Raw genomic sequence first — 21,751 nt, forward strand, 5'->3', positions numbered from 1 at the left:
GTGTTCCCAAAAGGCGACGAAGCACTTTTGGGGACACCAAAGTATTTTGGTCGATGGCTGGGGCAGACCTCAAGGGCTCGATCGGGTGTCCAAACAGCACGACTGGGTTGTCGGCGTCGGGCTCCACTTCTCCTCTTGCCGGGGCTCGGCGAACCAGTTCTCCACGAGCTGCAATCAGATCAAGGGTGATATGATCGAACAGTTCCTCTAGTGCACTTACATAGCGCACCAGATGCAACAATGCAGGATCCGTCTCGTGATCTCCGTTGGCAACCCGGGGTGGCCTACCATACCCGTCACGGTTGGGGTAGTAGTAGAACGAGCGACAGTTAACTCTGGGCGACAAGTGCCGGAGTTGAACTATAGCTTCTCGAGTGCCAGTTGGATGGCTTGTGGCTCAAAGGAAGTGGTCCTTCCAGTGAACCTGTAGGGGCGTTCTGGTGATAGACCCCTACCATAGATGTGTACAGTGGCCCAGAACTGACGGCTCTCACCGTTCATGAGTCCTTGGTACACAACATATTCCGGGGGCTCTTCTAACGCATATGCACGGCGGGTGAGGTTTGCGAGCACGGTCACAAAACCTCCAAGGTTGGTGGCTGTGGTCTCATTGTGAACAATGGGTCCAGGCATTATGGCTTGGTTTGGGGGTAGAGGCGGTGCTGTGCTGGGTTGAGGCTAGCGTGCCCTTTTTATAGAAAAAGGAGACGGAGTCTTCCTTCGCACGCTTGCGAATGAGACATGTTAGGTGCCGGTCACTGGCGCGTGATCGACAGGCTAGGCTGATAGGTTGGGCACCGACTACCAAAAGCGTCGGGGTCACTGTGTGGCTATCTTACACGAGAAGCTTGGCCGGGGGTTTGGTTAAGGTCTGGTGGGTTGGTTAACCTAGGTTTATTGACCTGGCTAAGATAGGATTAGCCAATGGTCAGCCTGGCTCTGATACCAAGTTTGTCAGGACCGGTTTTTCGGGATATTAATTTTCCAGAAAATGGCCCTTGTGCTCACCAGCCCCAGGATTACTGTTAGCTGATGAGGCACCAACTTGATACAGAAATTCCAAGCAAAGTACAAAATATGTAGTACAAGACCATTGTGGCCTATGAGTACAACACTTGGTTTCTAGTGGTTGATGGCGGAAGCGGTTTCTGGTTCATCTGCGTCTATGGGTCTCCATTTCCCACAAGAACAGCTGACCAGGATAACTCCTATCTTCGCGAGGCTGCTATCATCATTGCGTAGGTTCCGGTGCTGTCATCGCAATGCTTATCTCCATGCGAGAAATCCGGCCAAGACAATAGCCAGGGACAAGCCAGTGAGTACTTTTGAATGTACTCGCAAACATTTTGAACACGGGTATAATATAATAAGGGATAATCATGCTCCGAAATATTCTATGATCATAACGTCTGTCACGAAATAAACGAAGTCCATGATGTACGCATGCGGGTAAAATATGAATATGCAATACGGGAGTAGAAATAGAATGCACCGATCGAGTGTCTGGAGCGACGCCTCGAATAAGATAAATCATGCCGCAGTCGGGCGTCTGAGCGACACCACATAAAGGGCTTATAGACAATAAAAATAACATGCATGCCATAGTCGGGCGTCTATGCGACACCACATAAAGGGCTTATAAATAATAAAAATAACAAGCATGCCACAGTCGGGCGTCTAAGCGACACCACCTAAAGGGCTTATAAATAATAAAAATAACAAGCATGCCACAGTCGGGCGTCTGAGCGACACCACATAAAGGGCTTATAATAATTGCAGTGAGTATCCAGGAGGTAGGACCGTCCTAGGGATACTCAATATTTCAAATAATGTAAATGGTTTGTCCATAATAATAATAATCATAATCATCACAAGTCACAAGTCATGATCCAAGTTCTGGTTTAACAGTTTTCTCCTCCGAAGACCGACACTAAGACCGACACTTGACCCATCCCAGACTGTAGTCCTTAACCATGGACACGGCTATTCGAATAGATGTATAATCTCTGCAGAGGGTGTGCTCTTTACCCACGGGTAACGGATTTCTTTAGTCCATCGAAACTAATTCCGTCTACGGTCTTTTAATTGAAAACACGCCTGACCTGCACACACCAGCTTAACTTACCGGTGTCTGGAATCACCCACGACACCTGTCAAGTAAAACTCTAAGTGGGGAGGCTACAACCTCGACGTAGCATGGGATCACAAAATTTATACCGCGCGCAAACTAGGGAAGCTACCCCTTCGGCTACAACCGAAACACCCATGCCCCCTGACCGGATGACTGGCTTTAATCCATGGCCATGGGACCCTCATCACGGCCTCTCTGTACGGTGTGTGCTAGAAAGGGGTTGACAACTTACTGAACCGTACCCTACCTATGGCAGGGACAAGTGGTAGTACGAAGCAAGTATGGGGGTTACTGGAACAAGACTCGATCTACGGCCGACTCAGGAGGTTCAAGTATTCTCCGTATGATTAGCATAACCAAAAATATTTCCATTAACAGATAAACTCACCACTCATCAAGCCTCACCATGCCATACCGGACGTACTCGTCTCAACGAGGAACTAGGGACAAGCTCGTGTCTACCCAAGACCGCGACTTTCCCGGCTTCCTTCCGGTATGCATGAGAAGCTTACGAGGATGATTGCCATCACCAGCATATCCATTTCTAACAGCAAAGCATCTCCATTATGCACCCATGCGTATGATTTTATCGTCACATAAAACAACGTATGCTCCAAGTCAAGGTGGTGTTGTAACCGTATCAACAACACACAAAAATATTATGCCAGAGTTCAGAATGCTTGCCTTCAGGTTGTGGAGAGGAAGTGTGCATTCCAAAACTTTTTCGAAAGTTTTCTTCTCTCTCCATTTCCTATTTTGAAAAATATTCAAATAACATATATTTCAAAAACAGTACAAAAAGTTGTCCTAAATATTTTTGAAATAAATCTTAAAATAAACTAGATGAATTTGAGAGAGTTAGGAAAAAGAATCAACTCATTTGGAGTTTTATTTTAAAAGATATAGCCAGTCATAGTTTAGTCAAAGTTCTGTTTTAAATAAAACCAGAAAAAGAAAACGTTTCGTGGGCATATACGCTTTCGAAGCAGAGGAGACGTACTACAGGGGTTTACGCGACCACTTAAACACATGGTGGCGGGGCTGGGTCACTGACAGTGGGTCCAGCGGGCCCACTGGTCAGGTTTGACTAGTCCCCCGCCCTCTTCCTCCTCTGTCCGAGCCGAGGCGGGGACTCCGGCGATCGACGGCCCCTAGGAGCCATCCGAGGGTGGGGAAGGATCTGCCGCTCCAGGATGATCCTTCCGGTAGTCGAAAGGGCCCCGGGGACGGAGGGGATCGTCGGCGGCGAGCTTCGCGGCGGCGGAGGCTTCGGGCACGATTGGGGATTTGGGCTGTGGTGGCTCCCGATCGAAGGTTAGAGGCTGGGCGACTCCGCACGGTCAAGGGGAGTCGGACGGTGGCGTTGGATGGGTGGGGGAGGGTCTGGTTGCGACGAATGGCACCAGGAGGCGGCGGCGGCCGAACCGGCCGGAGTCGAGGAAGACTGCTACCAACCGCCGATTGCTGGCTGAGGGAGTGCTATGGGGGTGGCCTGGGGTCGCCTGAGTGCTCGGAGGAGCTCAGGGGCCTCCTTTTATAGCGCAACGAGGTTGGTTCCGCAGTGGTGGATAAGAACGACGGCGAGTCGCCGTTCTGTAGTGGTCAGGGCGACGTGGCGGCGACGAGCACTAGCGGACGGGCTTGAGGATAGGCTCGGACTGTACAGGGGGCAGCTGGCGCGCTGCGGCGGCTCGGGCGGCGCCGTCCATGGCAGGAGCCCACTGTGGCCGGCCGCTAGCCGCCGTGGCTGACATGACGGCGGTGCTGTAGGGCGCCAGGGGCGGCTCTGCGACGAGGGAGGGGGCGGGCGTGCTGGCTGCGAGTGGGGAGAGGCCAAAGCAGGCGCGGGGAGGCGGCCGTGCGACGCGTCGGCTCGGGCGCCCGCACGTGCAAAACGTGCGCTCTGGGCACGCCGACAGCATGCACGGGACATGCTCAACATAATGCCAGGGCAGCCTAGAGTGCTAGAGCGAGGCTCGCAATTAACAGGACTAGGTTAGAGCTAGCAAGGTTGTTAATGGACATGGTGGTTAGGTCAGGGGATCAAGTTCAATATGCAAACTAGAAAACATGCCAAAACTATTCCTGCACACAAGGTGTTTGACAGAATGTCATGGGCATCTAGGCAACTCTTGGAGTGGCCAAAAACTCCAGATCCTAGTCTCTTTAGGAGCTAAAGAAGGTGGTAAGGTTAGTTTGGCAAAAACAGAAACTTGTTAGTGCAAGTTTTTGCGAAAGCCAATTTTGGGCAGAAACTAAAGGCTATAATTGCATGGACTAAAAATACTCCAATGGGTCCAATCTCCTGGACTTAAGGGTTTGGTAGAGTGGTCAATAAGAAGGATAAATCCCAAGGCAACAAGAGCTAGATAAAATATGGTTGCAGTACAAATCACCAAACTGGACCAGAATGAAAATGAGGTTGATTCACTCAAATTTTTCAAAGAACATCACTGGGTTTTTGCATGAAGTTGAATTATGTGCATCTACTGACATGTCCAAACACTTGGAAGAATTTTTAAAAGAATATTTAGATAGGTTGTAGTGCAAAAATACCTACTGGACCAGATTTGAAAAGTTGATGTAGAGCTCAAAATCTCCAATGGCCAAAAGATGTTTTTGCATAAAAGTGATGTGGAAACATCACATGACATCCCCAAATTTTTGGTGAAAATTTTAAATGCATTAATCAAATGGTTGCAGTGCAACAGAGGCTCCAAATTTATGAAAAATCATTTTAAAAGAATAAAGCTCAGGAAAAACAATTATGCAAATAAATCCACTGATAAAGAATTGTTTTATTGAGAGAGCATACAAGTCCAATAATACTTTTGGAAAGTTTCCACTTGAGGTAAAAACCCACAATATTAAAGAGAAGAGGGGTTCTGAAATCAAAAGAGAAATCCAGAAAAAAAATTAATTTCCTGGCAAAATTTTAATTAATAAAACAAGGTCAAAATTTTGGGGTGTTACACCACTTGGAGGCGTGCTTCACGGCATGTCTCCCTCAGGAGGACACAAGGCGAGGATCGCCCGCCGCTCAAGAATTCATGACCAAGAGCACTCAGGAACTGCAGGACGCTAGAACCATGCGAGGCGACCGCTGCTCACTGGGTGCAACTCCCCATCCAGGCGAGGATGCCGGGCTGCGCGTCTGCATCGACGTCCCTGGGCTCAACCGGGCCGCTTCTCAGGAGCTCTTTTGGCCTTCGCGCATGGGACGCTGCAAGGGCCCACCGCACAGCTACGTTCGCTTGCCTTTCGGCCTGCCGAGCATGGCATCTGCCTATCAACGCAACTTGCGGCGTGTCCTGGCGTCTCAGGAGGCCAGGCACCACGCTGTCCTAACGGAGATGGAGATGGTCCTCAAGGAACTGCTTGGACCCCAAGAGCCTCCCGAGGCCCAGGTCCCCGGTAGCTCATGAGGAGCAACCCCTTCAGTCGCGTACCTTTAGCTGCCCCAACATCTGTTCATCAACAGAACCAGGTGACATGTTCCAAGTTTATTTAGCTGGGAGCGCCCCTTGGGCTGCATCATTCCCAGGCCCGTGGGTCCGTCCCTATGGCATGTATCCCTTTTTATGTCTTTAGCCTACCTTGTTGGGGGCGCCCCTCGGGCCGCATTATCCCCAAGCCGCTTGGGCCTGACCCAGTGGCATGTATCTTCCCTGCATTTAATCGAGCCAGTTTGCTTTCCATGCTTAATCTATCTGTGATTATCACCTGCTCGATTTGTCACCCACTGCGGGAGCCACGCGCCGATTGTCTTTCTTCAGGACCACTTCGCGTGAGAGGGTTAGACACGACGTCTGTGCTCGGGCCCGTCCCTGCAGCATCGATAAATCCAACGGGTGAGCTCTATCTGGTGGGCCGGCCCCGTTCACGTCACCTCCTGGGGACGTTGGTGCTTGGCCTTCTCACGCGATAACCTCAGGAGATTCGTTCGGCGCAGGTTGTCTGACCACCTCGCAGGACCAACACAGCGAACAAGAACCAAGACCAGGCGCAACCCGCCTTGAGGTAGGGCCTCATGAGTCCCGCGCTCACTCACGAGTGCCTAGACACACCTCGTCTAGCCCTGCCATGCAAGCCACGTGTCAGGGCGGGGCTGTACACGCCCCGGGGGCTCTCCGCAGTACGGAGTGAGGGAGTCCTGGACTAAGGGGTCCTCGGGCGTCCGGCCTGTTATTCATTGGGCCGGATTGATGGGCTGTGAAGGTGTGAAGGCCGAAGACTATACCCGTGTCCGGACTGGACTCTCCTTGGCGTGGAAGGCAAGCTAGGCGACCAAATATGAAGATTCCTTCTTATGTAACCGACCCCATGTAACCCTAGATCTCTCCGGTGTCTATATAAACCGGAGAGCGTAGTCCGGATAGAGAGATACACATTACCATAGTCATATAGGCTAGACTTCTAGAGTTTAGCCATTACGATCTCGTGGTAGATCAACTCTTGTAACACTCATATTCATGAAGATCAATCAAGCAGGAAGTAGGGTATTACCTCCATAGAGAGGGCCCGAACCTGGGTAAACATCGTGTCCCCCGTCTCCTGTTACCATCGATCCTAGACGCACAGTTTAGGACCCCCTACCCGAGTTCCGCCGGTTTTGACACCGACATTGGTGCTTACATTGAGAGCTCCACTGTGCCGTCGACAAGAGGCTCGATGGTCCCTTCAATCGTCGATTTTTGTGTTCAGCGGCTTCGTACTGCGGGCCAACTCGCTTGGCCTTCTTGAGCAGATCAATAGCAACACCCCTGGCCACTAGGTCAGATTTGGAAGCTTGAACTACGTCGTGGATACCCGTGGAGACTTGATCTTCAATGGGTTTGAAACCGCAGCGATCGCTCCCCCTCGTCCCGATGAACATGACTTATATCTATTATCGGAGTACATCCAGGAGGAGGATCCTATTGCTGCAACGGCCTCAGAACCGAAGCAGATCGTGCCCTCCGAGGCCACAAAGTCCGCGGTGTTGGAGCCACACACGGACTTGACATCCTGCAATGTTTGCGTCAATGGAACTCCAGACTCGCCTCCGGCTATACATTCCGGACCAGGTACGCCTGCGGACACCGAGCTGGATCGGCTATTGATTTTCGAATTTAGCACCGCAGACATCTTCCAGCATTCACCTTCGGGTGACGTGCTAAACTCTTTTAAAAACTTGTCCTTGGAAGAGGACTCACAGACGAACTATGTTCGGTTCGAGCTAGAGGCGGATGACGAGGAATTTTGCTTCCCACCCACCACCCACTTCATAGCCACTATCGATGACTTAACCGACGTGCTTGACTATGGCTCCGAAGACATCGACGGCATGGACAATGATGCCGACAAGGGGCAAGGCCAAGACCCGCCATTTACTGGACGTTGGACGGCCACCTCTTTGTACGACGTGTACATGGTTGATACACCTAAAGGATTTGGCAACGACAAAGAAGAGCCAGATGCGAATTAAACCTCTGAGACGCAGTCCAAGCGCCGGCGGCCCAAACGCCACTCTAAGCCCCGTCGCTCAAAGGATGGCAACGCTGGCACCGGAGAAAATAGTACTTCGGGCGACGCCGAAAACAATGAACACCCTGTCAGGGCTACATCCGAACAGGAGGAACACGACAACAAGCAAGACAACATTGACGAACAGTCCATAGAAGATGACTCGGAGGACGATAGTTACCATCCACCCTCCAAGGAGGAGACAAGCCTTGGAAACGAGGACTTCATCGTGCCTGAGGATCCTCTGGAGCAGGAGCGCTTTATGCTTCAGCTCATAGCCACTGCAAGAAGCCTGAAAAAGAAACAGCAGCAGCTTCAAGCTGAACAAGATCTGCTCGTCGATAGATGAACTGATGTCCTGACAGCCGAAGAATACGGCTTCAAGCGCCCAACGAAGAGCTACCCGAAACGTAGACTGCTACCTCAATTCGATGAGGACGCGCCGGAGCACATATCTCCCTCGCGTAATGCGGAACGACCACCACGTGGTCGAGATAGGGCGGCCGACCGGCCACCCTGCGGTCGGGATAAAGCAGCAACTCAGGCCGAACAGCAGCCCGCCCCACCGCCTCGTAAAAATAGGGACGGAAGAGTTCGGGGTCATACGTACGACCTCCGGCAGACCCTGGACAGTAGAGAAGGACACACAAGATCAATCTACGGATCGCGAGGACGTGTCTCGAGGCACGACGACGGCTACCTATTCGGACGTGACAAACTTAACCACGCCCGGGCCGAATATCGCAGACGGACTCCATCAGAGCTACGCCACAACGCGGCCCGATATAGAGGCGCCGCACACCCTCTCTGCATCACAGATGAAGTGCTGGATCATGAATTCCCCGAGGGGTTCAAGCCCGTCAATATCGAATCATACGACGGCACAACCGATCCAGCAGTATGGATACAGGATTTTATTCTCCATATCCATATGGCTCGAGGAGATGACCTCCACGCCATTAAATACCTCCCACTAAAGCTCAAAGGGCCACTTCGGCACTGGCTTAACACCCTGCCTGAAAATTCTATCGGCAGTTGGGAGGACTTGGAAGAAGCCTTCCTGGACAACTTCCAAGGAACCTATGTCCCGCCACCAGACGCCGATGACATAAGCCACATAGTTCAACAACCCGGAGAATCAGCCAGAAAATTCTAGACTTGGTTCCTAACAAAGAAGAACTAGATCGTCGACTGTCCGGATGCCGAAGCTCTAGCGGCCTTTAAGCATAGCATCCGGGACAAATGGCTCGCCCCCCACCTCGGCCAGGAAAAGCCGAGGTCCATGGCAGTCCTCACGGCACTTATGACCCGCTTTTACGCGGGAGAGGATAGTTGGCTGGCTCGCAGTACAAACACAGCCAACAAAATAGGCCCCTCCGAGGCCAAAAACAGCACCTGCAAGCTCCGGCACAACAGACACAAACGCCGAAGCAATGGCGATAACACCGATGACACCACAGTTCACGCCGGATTCAGTGGCTCCAAGTCTGGCCAGCGAAAGAAGCCCTAAAAAAGGAGCAGCGGAGGACCATCCAGCTTGGACCGCATACTCGATCGTCCTTGCCAGATAAATGGCACCCCAGACAAACCGGCCAACCATACTAACAGAGATTGCCGGGTCTTTAAACAAGCTAGCAAGGTAAACAGCAGAAACAAAGAAGGGGAATCACAGAGCGAGGACGATGACGAGGAGCCCCGACAGCCGAACACTGGGGGGCAAAAGAAATTTCCCCCTCAAGTCAAAACGGTGAACATGATATACGCTACACCCATCCCCAAAAGGGAGCGCAAGCGCGCACTTAGGGACGTCTATGCCTTAGAGCCGGTCGCCCCGAAATTCAATCCGTGATCGTCATTCCCGATCACCTTTGACCGCCGAGATCATCCAACCAGCATCCACCACGGCAGTTCAGCCGCACTGGTCCTCGACCCAATCATCGACGGATTTCACCTGACACGAGTACTAATGGATGGTGGTAGCAGCCTCAACCTGCTCTATCAGGATACAGTACGTAAAATGAGCATCGACCCCTCACGAGTCAAGCCCACGAAGACTACCTTTAAAGGAGTCATAGCAGGCGTAGAGGCCCGTTTTACGGGCTCAATAACGCTGGAAGTAGTATTCGGCTCCCCAGATAACTTCCGAAGCGAAGAACTAATCTTCGATATCGTCCCATTTCGCAGCGGCTATCATGCCTTGCTCGGACGAACCGCATTCGCTAGATTCAACGCGGTGCCACACTACGCTTATCTCAAGCTCAAGATGCCCGGTCCGCGTGGCGTCATTACAGTAAACGGAAATACGGAACGCTCCCTCCGTACAGAGGAGCACACCGCCGCCCTAGCAGCAGAAGTACGGAGCGGCCTTCTCAAGTAGCATTATAATCCGGCTGCCGAGCCCCGGGACATCATCAAGAGGGTCCGGACCACACTGCAGCAGGACAGCTCGGCTCGTCACGAGCCAAATTAGCAATTTGGCCTCCGTCCCAGCCCCGATGAGGCAATGGCACTAATACCGCGCGTACATAAACTACGCACTCAAAACCCCATGGGTATTGACGGGGGCATAACTCATTCACGATCCACAGTACGGCTGGACCGACCCTGGTATTCGCACGATTTCACTTTTACTTTTTTACGGGTTTTCTTCTCTTTTCGAGGTCTACACGGACAACCCGCTTGCAGAACACACCAAGGAGGCAAGAAGCTCTGGCTTACAAGGGAATCCCCAGGTGGTCTCTACTAAACTATTGCCATACTTGCTGTTCATACCCGCACGTAGCTCGCCCTTGGTTGCGGCATGTTAAATAGCCTTACTTGCTTATCGCATTACTTGTACAAAGTACGCCTCGACATACTAGTTACATCACAATGGTGAATACATGGTAGCGTCAGCTTATTATTTCATTTTCCCGTTTCCTCACCTCGGTATTAATTACTCATTGCACACGTACACCATGGTACGTATTACTACGCCAGGGGCTTCATTACACCCCACACTACGGTAATAAAAAGTCTGAGCACTTTTATAGTATAGTTCGGCACCCCGAACTTATAACATTATATGCATCGGCTCCGAATGATGTCTTGGGTCAATAGTTGGGTTGCCGGACGCCCCGGGGGCTCTCCGCAGTACGGAGTGAGGGAGTCCTAGACTAAGGGGTCCTCGGGCGTCCGGCCTGTTATTCATTGGGCCGGACAGATGGGCTGTGAAGGTGTGAAGGCCGAAGACTATACCCGTGTCCGGACTGGACTCTCCTTGGCGTGGAAGGCAAGCTAGGTGACCAACTATGAAGATTCCTTCTTATGTAACCGACCCCATGTAAACCTAGATCTCTCCGGTGTCTATATAAACCCGAGAGCGTAGTCCGGATAGAGAGATACACATTACCATAGTCATATAGGCTAGACTTCTAGGGTTTAGCCATTACGATCTCATGGTAGATCAACTCTTATAACACTCATATTCATCAAGTTCAATCAAGCAGGAAGTAGGGCATTACCTCCATAGAGAGTGCCCGAACCTGGGTAAACATCGTGTCCCCCGTCTCCTGTTACCATCGATCCTAGACGCACAGTTCGGGACCCCCTACCCGAGATCCGCCGGTTTTGACACCGACAGGGAGTCCCCTCCCACGTACCAGTGGAAGCACCATGCTCCGCGCTGGTCGTCGACACTGCCGAGGAGCGGCTATGATCGTGCAAGTGCGGAAGTGCTATGCTCTGCGCTGGTGATAAACAACTGAGGGTGTGCTACCTCTTGAGCACTGCGTTGGTTTTCCCTTGAAGAGGAAAGGGTGATGCAGTAAAGTAACGTAAGTATTTACCTTAGTTTTTGAGAACCAAGGTATCAATCCAGTAGGAGACCATGCTCGAGTCCAACGCACCTACACAAACAAAACCTAGCAACCAACGCGATAAAGGGGTTGTCAATCCCTTCATAGTCACTTACGAGAGTGAGATCTGATAGAGATGATAAGATAATATTTTTGGTATTTTTATGGTAAAGAGTAAAAGTAAAGAAAGCAAAATAAATGGCGCCAGAAATAGCTAGTTGTTGGGAGATTAATATGATGGAAAATAGATCCGGGGGCCATAGGTTTCACTAGTGGCTTCTCTCAAGATAGCATAAGTATTACGGTGGGTGAACGAATTACTGTCGAGCAATTGATAGAATTGAGCATAGTTATGAGAATATCTAGGTATGATCATGTATATAGGCATCACGTCCATGACAAGTAGACCGACTCCTGCCTGCATCTAGTACTATTACTCCACACATCGACCGCTATCCAGCATGCATCTAGAGTATTAAGTTCATAAGAACAGAGTAACGCTTTAAGCAAGATGACATGATGTAGAGGGATAAACTCATGCAATATGATATAAACCCCATCTTTTTATCCTCGATGGCAACAATACAATACGTGTTTTTCCCCCTACTGTCACTGGGATCGAGCACCGCAAGATTGAACCCGAAGCTAAGCACTTCTCCCATTGCAAGAAAGATCAATCTAGTAGGCCAAACCAAACTGATAATTCGAAGAGACTTGCAAAGATAACCAACCATACATAAAAGAATTCAGAGGAGATTCAAATATTGTTCATAGATAATCTTGATCATAAACCCACAATTCATCGGATCTCGACAAACACACCGCAAAAAGAAGAGTTACATCAAATAGATCTCCAAGAGAATCGAGGAGAACTTTGTATTGAGATCCAAAGAGAGATAAGAAGCCATCTAGCTAATAACTATGGACCCGAAGGTCTGAGGTAAACTACTCACACATCATCGGAGAGGCTATGGTGTTGATGTAGAAGCCCTCCGTGATCGATGCCCCCTCCAGCGGAGCACCGGAAATGGCCCCAAGAAGGGATCTCACGGGTGCAGAAGATTGCGGCGGTGGAAATAGGGTTTTGGCTCCTATGCTGATGGTTTGGCGGTACGTAGGTATATACAGGGGGAAGAAGTAGGTCAGTGGAGCTACGAGGGGCCCACGAGGGTGGAGGGCGCGCCCAGGGGGGCAGGCGCGCCTCCCTGCCTCGTGGCCTCCTCGTTGATTGCTTGACGTCCAATCCAAGTCCTCTGGATCACGTTTGTTCCGAAAATAACATACGCGAAGGTTTCATTCCGTTTGGACTCCATTTGATATTCCTTTCCTTCGAAACACTGAAATAGGCAAAAAAACAGCAATTTGGGCTGGGCCTCTGGTTAATAGGTTTGTCCCAAAATTAATATAAAAGTGTATAATAAAGCCCATTAAACATCCAAAACAGAATATAATATAGCATGGAACAATCAAAAATTATAGATACGTTGGAGACGTATCAAGCATCTCCAAGCTTAATTCTTGCTCGTCCTCGAGTAGGTAAATGATAAAAACATTATTTTTGATGTGGAATGCTACTTAGCATAATTTTCAATGTAATTCTCTTATTTGTGGTATGAATATTCAGATCCGAAAGATTCAAGATAAAAGTTTAATATTGACATAAAAGTAATAATACTTCAAGCATACTAACTAAGCAATTATGTCTTCTCAAAATAACATGGCCAAAGAAAGTTCATCCCTACAAAATCATATAGTTTTGTCATGCTCCATTTTCGTCACACAAGAATGATCTCATCATGCACAACCCCGATGACAAGCCAAGCAATTGTTTCATACTTTAGTAATCTCAAACTTTTTTCAACTTTCACGCAATATATGAGCGTGAGAGATGGATATAGCACTATGGATGGAATAGAATATGATGATGGGGGTTATGTGGAGAAGACAAAAAAGGAGAAAGTCTCACATTGACACGGCTAATCAATGAGCTAGGGAGATGCCCATCGATTCATGTCAATGCAAGGATTAGGGATTGCCATGCAACGGATGCACTAGAGCTATGAATGTATGAAAGCTCAACAAAAGAAACTAAGTGGGTGTGCATCCAACTTGCTTGCTCACGAGGACCTAGGGCATTTGAGGAAGCCCATTGTTGGAATATACAAGCCAAGTTCTATAATGAAAAATTCCCACTAGTATATGAAAGTGACAAAACAAGAGACTCTCTATCATAAAAATCATGGTGCTACTTTGAAGCACAAGTGTGGAAAAGAGGATAGTAGCATTGTCCCTTATTTATTTATTTTTTTCCTTTTTTTGGGCCTATCCTTTTTTTTATTTGGCCTTTCTTTTTTTTATTTGGGACAATGCTCTATGAATGATGATCATCACACTTCTATTTATTTACAACTCAATGATTACAACTGGATACCAGAACAAAGTATGACTCTATATGAATGCCTCCGGCGGTGTACCGGGATGGGCAATGAATCAAGAGTGACATGTATGAATAATATGCATGGTGGCTTTGCCACAAATACAATGTCAACTACATGATCATGCAAGGCAATATGACAATGATGAAATGTGTCATAATAAACGGAACGGTGGAAAGTTGCATGGCAATATATCTCGGAATGGCTATGGAAATGCCATAATAGGTAGGTATGGTGGCTGTTTTGAGGAAGATATAAGGAGGTTTATGTGTAATAGAGCTTATCGTATCACGGGTTTTGGATGCACCGGCGAAGTTTGCACCAACTCTCATGGTGAGAAAGGGCAATGCACGGTACCGAAGAGGCTAGCACTGATGGAAGGGTGAGAGTGCGTATAATCCATGGACTCAACATTAGTCATAAAGAACTCACATACTTATTGCAAAAATCTACAAGTCATCAAAAACCAAGCACTACGCACATGCTCCTAGGGGGATAGATTGGTAGGAAAAGACCATCGCTCGTCCCCGACCGCCACTCATAAGGAGGACAATCAAAGAACACCTCATGTTTCAAATTTGTTACACAACGTTTACCATAAATGCATGCTACGGGACTTGCAAACTTCAACACAAGTATTTCTCAAATTCACTACTACTCAACTAGCACAACTTTAATATCACTACCTCCATATCTCAAAACAATCATCAAGCATCAAACTTCTCTTAGTATTCAATGCACTTATAAGAAAGTTTTTACTAATCTTGGATGCCTATCATATTAGGACTAATTTCTCAATTTAAGCAATTTACCATGCTGTTTTGTAGGACTCTCAAAATGATATAAGTGGAGCATGAGAGAACAATAGTTTCTATCAAACAAAACCACCGCCATGCTCTAAAATATATAAGTGAAGTACTAGAGCAAAAACTATATAGCTCAAAAGATATAAGTGAAGCACATAAAGTATTATAATAAATTCTGAATCATGTGTGTCTCTCTCAAAAGTGTATTCAGCGAGGATGATTGTGGTAAACTAAAACCAAAGACTCAAATCATACAAGACGCTCCAAGCTAAACACATATCATGTGGTGAATAAAAATATAGCTCCAAGTAAAGTTACCGATGGACGAAGACGAAAGAGGGGATGCCTTCCGGGGCATCCCCAAGCTTTGGCTTTTTGGTGTCCTTATATTTACCTTGGGGTGCCTTGGGCATCCCCAAGCTTAGGCTCTTGCCACTCCTTGTTCCATAATCCATCAAATCCTTACCCAAAACTTGAAAACTTCACAACACAAAACTCGTGAGCTCCGTTAGCGAAAGAAAACAAAACACCACTTCAAGGTACTGTATTGAACCCATTCTTTATTTATATTGGTGTTAAACTTACTGTATTCCAACTTCTCTACGGTTTATAAACTATTTTACTAACCATAGACTCATCAAAATAAGTAAACAACACACGAAAAACTGAATCTGTCAAAAAAAGAACAGTCTGTAGTAATCTGTAACTAACACAAACTTCTGGAACTCAGAAAAATCTACCAAAATAGGACGACGTAGATAATTTGTTTATTGATCTGCTTCAATTGTAATCAGTATTTTATCACGTTATGGTGATTTTAAATAATTGTTTTCGTGAACAGAAAGTTTCTGGAATTTTCAGCAAGATCAAATAACTATCATCCAAGAAGATCCTATAGGTTTAACTTGGCACAAACACTAACTAAAACACAAAAACAAATCTAACCAGAGGCTAGATCAAATATTTATTGAATAACAGCAAGTAAAAATATTGGGTTGTCTCCCAACAAGCGCTTTCCTTTAAAGCCCTTTAGCTAGGCATTGATAATTTTAATGATGCTCTCATAAAAGACAAGAATTGAAGTGCGAAGAGAGCATCATGAAACACGTGACAAACACATCTAAGTCTAACATACTTCCTATGCATAGGTATTTTATAAGCAAACAAATTATCAAGGAAAGCAAAAACTAGCATATGCAAGGAATAAGAAAGAGATGATAGCAATCTCAACATGAAGATAGGTAATTTAGTAACATGAAAATTTCTACAACCATATTTTCCCCTCTCATAATAATTACATGTAGTATCATAAGAAAATTCAACAATATAGCTATCACATAACATATTCTCAACCCGATCCACATGCATGCAAAGTTGTACTCTTCCAAAATAGTGGGATCAACATTAACTAAAGTCAAGACCTCTCCAAACCCACTTTTATCAAAAACTTCATAAGATTGAACATTCTCCAAATATGTGGGATCTAAAGTTGACACTCTTCCAAACCCACTTCCAATATTATTGCAAACATTATCAATATCATATTCATCATGGGGCTTAAATAAATTTTCAAGATCATAAGAAGAATCACCCCAATCATGATCATTGCAACAAGTAGTAGACATAGCAAAACTAGCATCCCCAAGCTTAGGGTTTTGCATATTATTAGCACAATTGACATCAAGAGAATTTAGAGTAAAATCATTGCAATCACGCTTTTTATTCAAGGAGCTATCGTGAATCTCTTCATAAAGTACTTCATCACAATTTTCAGATTCACAAATTTCAAGCAAAACTTCATAAAGATAATCTAGTGCACAAAACTAACTAGCAATTGGTTCATCATAATTGGATCTCTTAAAAAGATTAGCAAGCGGATGAGGGTCCATATATCTTAGGTTCTCTGTTTAGCAGTAAATACTCAACTATTTCAACCAAATGAGCAAACGAGCCAAGTAAGACATTAAGGCAAACGAAAAGATGAATAGAAGAAGGGCGAATAAAATGGCAAGGGTGAAGTGGGGGAGAGGTAAACAAGAGGCAAATGACAAATAATGTAATGCGAGGGATAAGAGTTTGTGATGGGTACTTGGTATGTCTTGACTTGTGCATAGACTCCCCGGCAACGGCGCCAGAAATCCTTCTTGCTACCTCTTGAGCACTGCGTTGGTTTTCCATTGAAGAGGAAAGGGTGATGCAGTAAAGTAACGTAAGTATTTACCTTAGTTTTTGAGAACCAAGGTATCAATCCAGTAGGAGACCATGCTCGAGTCCAACGCACCTACACAAACAAATAAGAACCTCGCAACCAACGCGATAAAGGGGTTGTCAATCCCTTCACGGTCACTTACGAGAGTGAGATCTGATAGAGATGATAAGGTAATATTTTTGGTATTTTTATGGTAAAGAGTAAAAGTAAAGAAAGCAAAATAAACGGCGCCAGAAATAGCTAGTTGTTGGGAGATCAATATGATGGAAAATAGACCCGGGGGCCATAGGTTTCACTGGTGGCTTCTCTCAAGATAGCATAAGTATTACGGTGGGTAAACGAATTACTGTCGAGCAATTGATAGAATTGAGCATAGTTATGAGAATATCTAGGTATGATCATGTATATAGGCATCACGTCCGTGACAAGTAGACCGACTCCTGCCTGCATCTACTACTATTACTCCACACATCGACCGCTATCCAGCATGCATCTAGAGTATTAGGTTCTTAAGAACAGAGTAACGCTTTAAGCAAGATGACATGATGTAGAGGGATAAACTCATGCAATATGATATAAACCCCATCTTTTTATCCTCGATGGCAACAATACAATACGTGTCGTTTCCCCTACTGTCACTGGGATCGAGCACCGCAAGATTGAACTCAAAGCTAAGCACTTCTCCCATTGCAAGAAAGATCAATCTAGTAGGCCAAACCAAACTGATAATTCAAAGAGACTTGCAAAGATAACCAATCATACATAAAAGAATTCAGAGGGGATTCAAATATTGTTCATAGATAATCTTGATCATAAACCCACAATTCATCGGATCTCGACAAACACACCGCAAAAAGAAGAGCTACATCAAATAGATCTCCAAGAGAATCAAGGAGAACTTTGTATTGAGATCCAAAGAGAGAGAAGAATCCATCTAGCTAATAACTATGGACCCAAAGGTCTGAGGTAAACTACTCACACATCATCGGAGAGGTTATGGTGTTGATGTAGAAGCCCTCCGTGATCGATGGCCCCTCCGGCGGAGCGCCGGAAAAGGCCCCAAGATGGGATCTCACGGGTACAGAAGGTTGCGGCGGTGGAAATAGGGTTTTGGCTCCTCTGCTGATGGTTTGGGGGTACGTAGTTATATATAGGAGGAAGAAGTAGGTCGGTGGAGCTACGAGGGGCCCACGAGGGTGGAGGGTGCGCTCGGGGGGATAGGCGCGCCCCCTGCCTCGTGGCCTCCTTGTTGATTTCTTGATGTCCACTCCAAGTCCCGTGGATCACGTTTGTTCCGAAAATCACGTTCCCGAAGGTTTCATTCCGTTTGGAATCTGTTTGATATTCCTTTCCTTCAAAACACTGAAGTAGGCAAAAAAACAATTTGGGCTGGGCCTCTGGCTAATAGGTTAGTCCCAAAAATAATATAAAAGTGTGTAATAAAGCCCATTAAACATCCAAAACAGAATATAATATAGCATGGAACAATCAAAAACTATAGATACGTTGGAGACGTATCAGGGCGGCCCCACGGCCGCATCAACCTCAGGGAGCCCCTAAGCTCAGTGTCCGGCCTCACCGCAACACCTCCCCTCGGGAAAGTCACGCGAGGGGGCTGGGAACGGGGGCTGCGCTCGGGTCACGCCCAAGCGTACGCCAACCAACCAGGTTCCCCGGACCTGGTCGTCACGCGCCCCTCCCGAGCCGAGCCTCGGCGAGGGCAAAGGTATGAAGGGAGTTTGCACGTCAAGGGGGACTCCTGAGCATCATGACTCAGGAGTCTAACTGGTCACGTAGCCCCTCACTCCTTGGTTCCGTCCTGGTCTCCAGTCGGCCCAACGGCGGTTGAGGTATGCGCGGGGCAGGGCTCTGCCGACGTAGAACACTAAACCGATCCTCGCGTCTCCTTCCTATAAGTTGTTCGCGCGTCAACGGGGACTCCTGAGCATCGCGACTCAGGAGCCTAACTGGTCACGTAGCCCCTCACTCCTTGGGTCCGTCCTGGTCTCCGGGCGGTTGAGGTATGCGCGGGGCCGGGCTCTACCGACGTAGAACGTAGAGCAAATAGGAAGAAAATTGCAAAATCTCAAAGCAAATATTACAAGACATATTGTTCTCCCAAATATCAAGCACAAGTCTAAACGCCTCCACGAGGCATGATGCATGTTACCGGAATAAAACAGGAAAGCAGCCGCAGGTCACCCCTGGACACCGCCGTCGCCCACAAGAGGTGCTCCTCCCTTGGCGGCGTCGCCTTCACTTGTACCGCCAGTCGGAGCCGCAGGGTTGGTAGCACCGCCGGTCGAAGGCGCGAGAGCGAAGCCGCGGAACTTCTTCAGCAGGGCCTCCACCTTGTCCTTCACGGCTGCGGTAGTGGCTGCACAATGCTCCTCGTCCACAGACTCCAGCAGCTCGTCCAGGCGGGCAGCTGGGTCGTGAAGATGGAGGTGACTGAAGACACGCGTCAGTGCAGCTGAGGAAAGAATGCGGGCTTCTGCCTCGGCCATGGGACCGATGCCGTTCACAACCTCCTCAAGCGCAGCAACCAAGTAGGGAAGCAGCTGGGCGGGGCCGTCCTCATCGGTGGTCAGCGGCCTCTCCAAGCCCTTCTCATAGAGTGACTTCAGAGCCTCGCGAGACCTCTTCTCGAGAACCGTGAAGGCCGCGCGGTCCTCAGCCAGAACCTTCGCCTTCGCGTCAAGTTCGGATTGCCCCACCTTCACCTTCCGTTCCAGCTCCTCCAGCCGGCCGCGCTTGATGGCCTGGGCCTTTGCCGACTGCTCCAGCTCGGCGTCGCGACCCTTGACGGCGTCCTCCCGGGCCTTCATCTTCTCCTCCTTCGCTTGGCGGCCACGAGCTTCCTCTGCGCGTTCGCTGCGCAGGGTCTTCAGCTCGGCCTCCAGTGCCTGGCAGCGACTCTTGACGGCCTCGACGTCCTTCAGCGCCGCCTCACGTGTTGCCGCTGCCTGGGCGGTGGCCTACCTCTCCTTCTCAGAGGTCGCCACGGCCTGGCTCAATGCCGCTCGAACGGACACGTTGGAGCGGAGCCAGCCAGAAACTAGCTCCAGACGCCTGGCCACCAGGAGGGGGTCGGTGCTGACGGAGTCCTGGATTAGGGGGTCCTCGGACAGCCGGACTATATCCTTTGGCGGCCGGACTGTTGGACTATGAAGATACAAGATTGAAGACTTCGTCCCGAGTCCGGATGGGACTCTCCTTGGCGTGGAAGGCAAGCTTGGTGATACGGATATGTAGATCTCCTCCCTTGTAACCGACTCTGTGTAACCCTAGCCCCCTCCGGTGTCTATATAAACTGGACGGTCTTAGTCCGTAGGACAACAACAATCATACCATAGGCTAGCTTCTAGGGTTTAGCCTCCACGATCTCATGGTAGATCAACTCTTCTAATACTCATATCATCAACATCCATCAAGCAGGAAGTAGGGTATTACGTCCATCGAGAGGGCCCGAACCTGGGTAAACATTGTGTCCCCCGCCTCCTGTTACCATCCGCCTTAGACGCACAGTTCGGGACCCCCTACCCGAGATCCGCCGGTTTTGACACCGTAAGGCTTGATGGCCACTTCGATCATCGGCAACGATGCGATCCAGGGTGAGGTTTTCCTCCCCGGACAAATCTACGTATTCGGCGGCTTCATACTGTGGGCCAACTCGCTTGGCCATCTGGAGCAGATCGAGAGCTACGCCCCTGGCCATCAGGTCAGATTTGGAAACTTGAACTATACTGCCAACATCCGTGGAGATTTGATCTTCGACGGATTCGAGCCCATGTCAGGTGCGCTGCACAATCACGACGAGCATGATTTAGCTCTGCCGTCGGACAGTGTTCGGGAGATCACACCTGCAACTACTCCAGCCCTCAATCCGGAACAAATTGCGCCATCTGAGGATGGGTGGGTGGACTCCGCCATGGAGGCCGCACACTCAGCGGCGATAGAGCCGAATACTGACTTTACCTCCTCCGAGACCCGTGTAGCCGAACCGTTGGATTTCTCCCCGGCCATGGACTCCGAGCCGCCTGCTTCCGTGCCTATCGAATCCGATTGGGCACCGATCATGGAGTTTACCTCCGCGGATATCTTTCAGCACTCGCCCCTTGGCGACGTGCTAAACTCGTTGAGGTCTCTCTCCCTGTCAGGAGACCCTTGGCCGAACTATGTCCGACTAGAATGGGATGCGGACGACGAAGAAATTCGCTCCCCACCCACCACTCACTATCGACGATTTAACCGACATGCTCGACTTCAGCTCCGAAGACATCGACGGTAAGGACGATGATGCAGGAGACGAACAAGAACCACCACCCACAGGGCACTAGACTGCCACCTAATCGTATGACATATACATGGTGGACACCCCCAAAGAAAGCAATGACGAGGAACGGAAGGATGCACCAAAGGATAGCTCCGTCGAGAAGCAACCAAAGCGACGGCATAGGCGCCGCTCCAAATCCCGCCTCGGCAAAAACATCGATAACAGCGCAAGAGAAAATAACACCCCAGTCGACTCTAGAGGAAACGACGACCACATTGACCCAGCAATAGAGCAGGATGAACCAGCGAACGGCGAACATAATACGGATCCGCTGTCCGAAAACAGCGACACCGAGGATAAAGCTCATCAACCTCCCTCCGGAGAGAAAACAGTCCGGACGAGGATGCACACATCATCCCGGAAAGGCACTTGGAACAAGAGAACCTCCGTAGAAGGCTTATTGCCACCGCGAGGAGTCTGAAGAAGCAGAAGCAAAGGCTTAAGACCGCGCAGAATACGCTCAACAGTAGATGGAACAAAGTGCTCGACACTG

Source organism: Aegilops tauschii, chromosome 2 (assembly GCF_002575655.3).
Source record: "Aegilops tauschii subsp. strangulata cultivar AL8/78 chromosome 2, Aet v6.0, whole genome shotgun sequence".
Lineage (NCBI taxonomy): Eukaryota > Viridiplantae > Streptophyta > Magnoliopsida > Poales > Poaceae > Aegilops > Aegilops tauschii.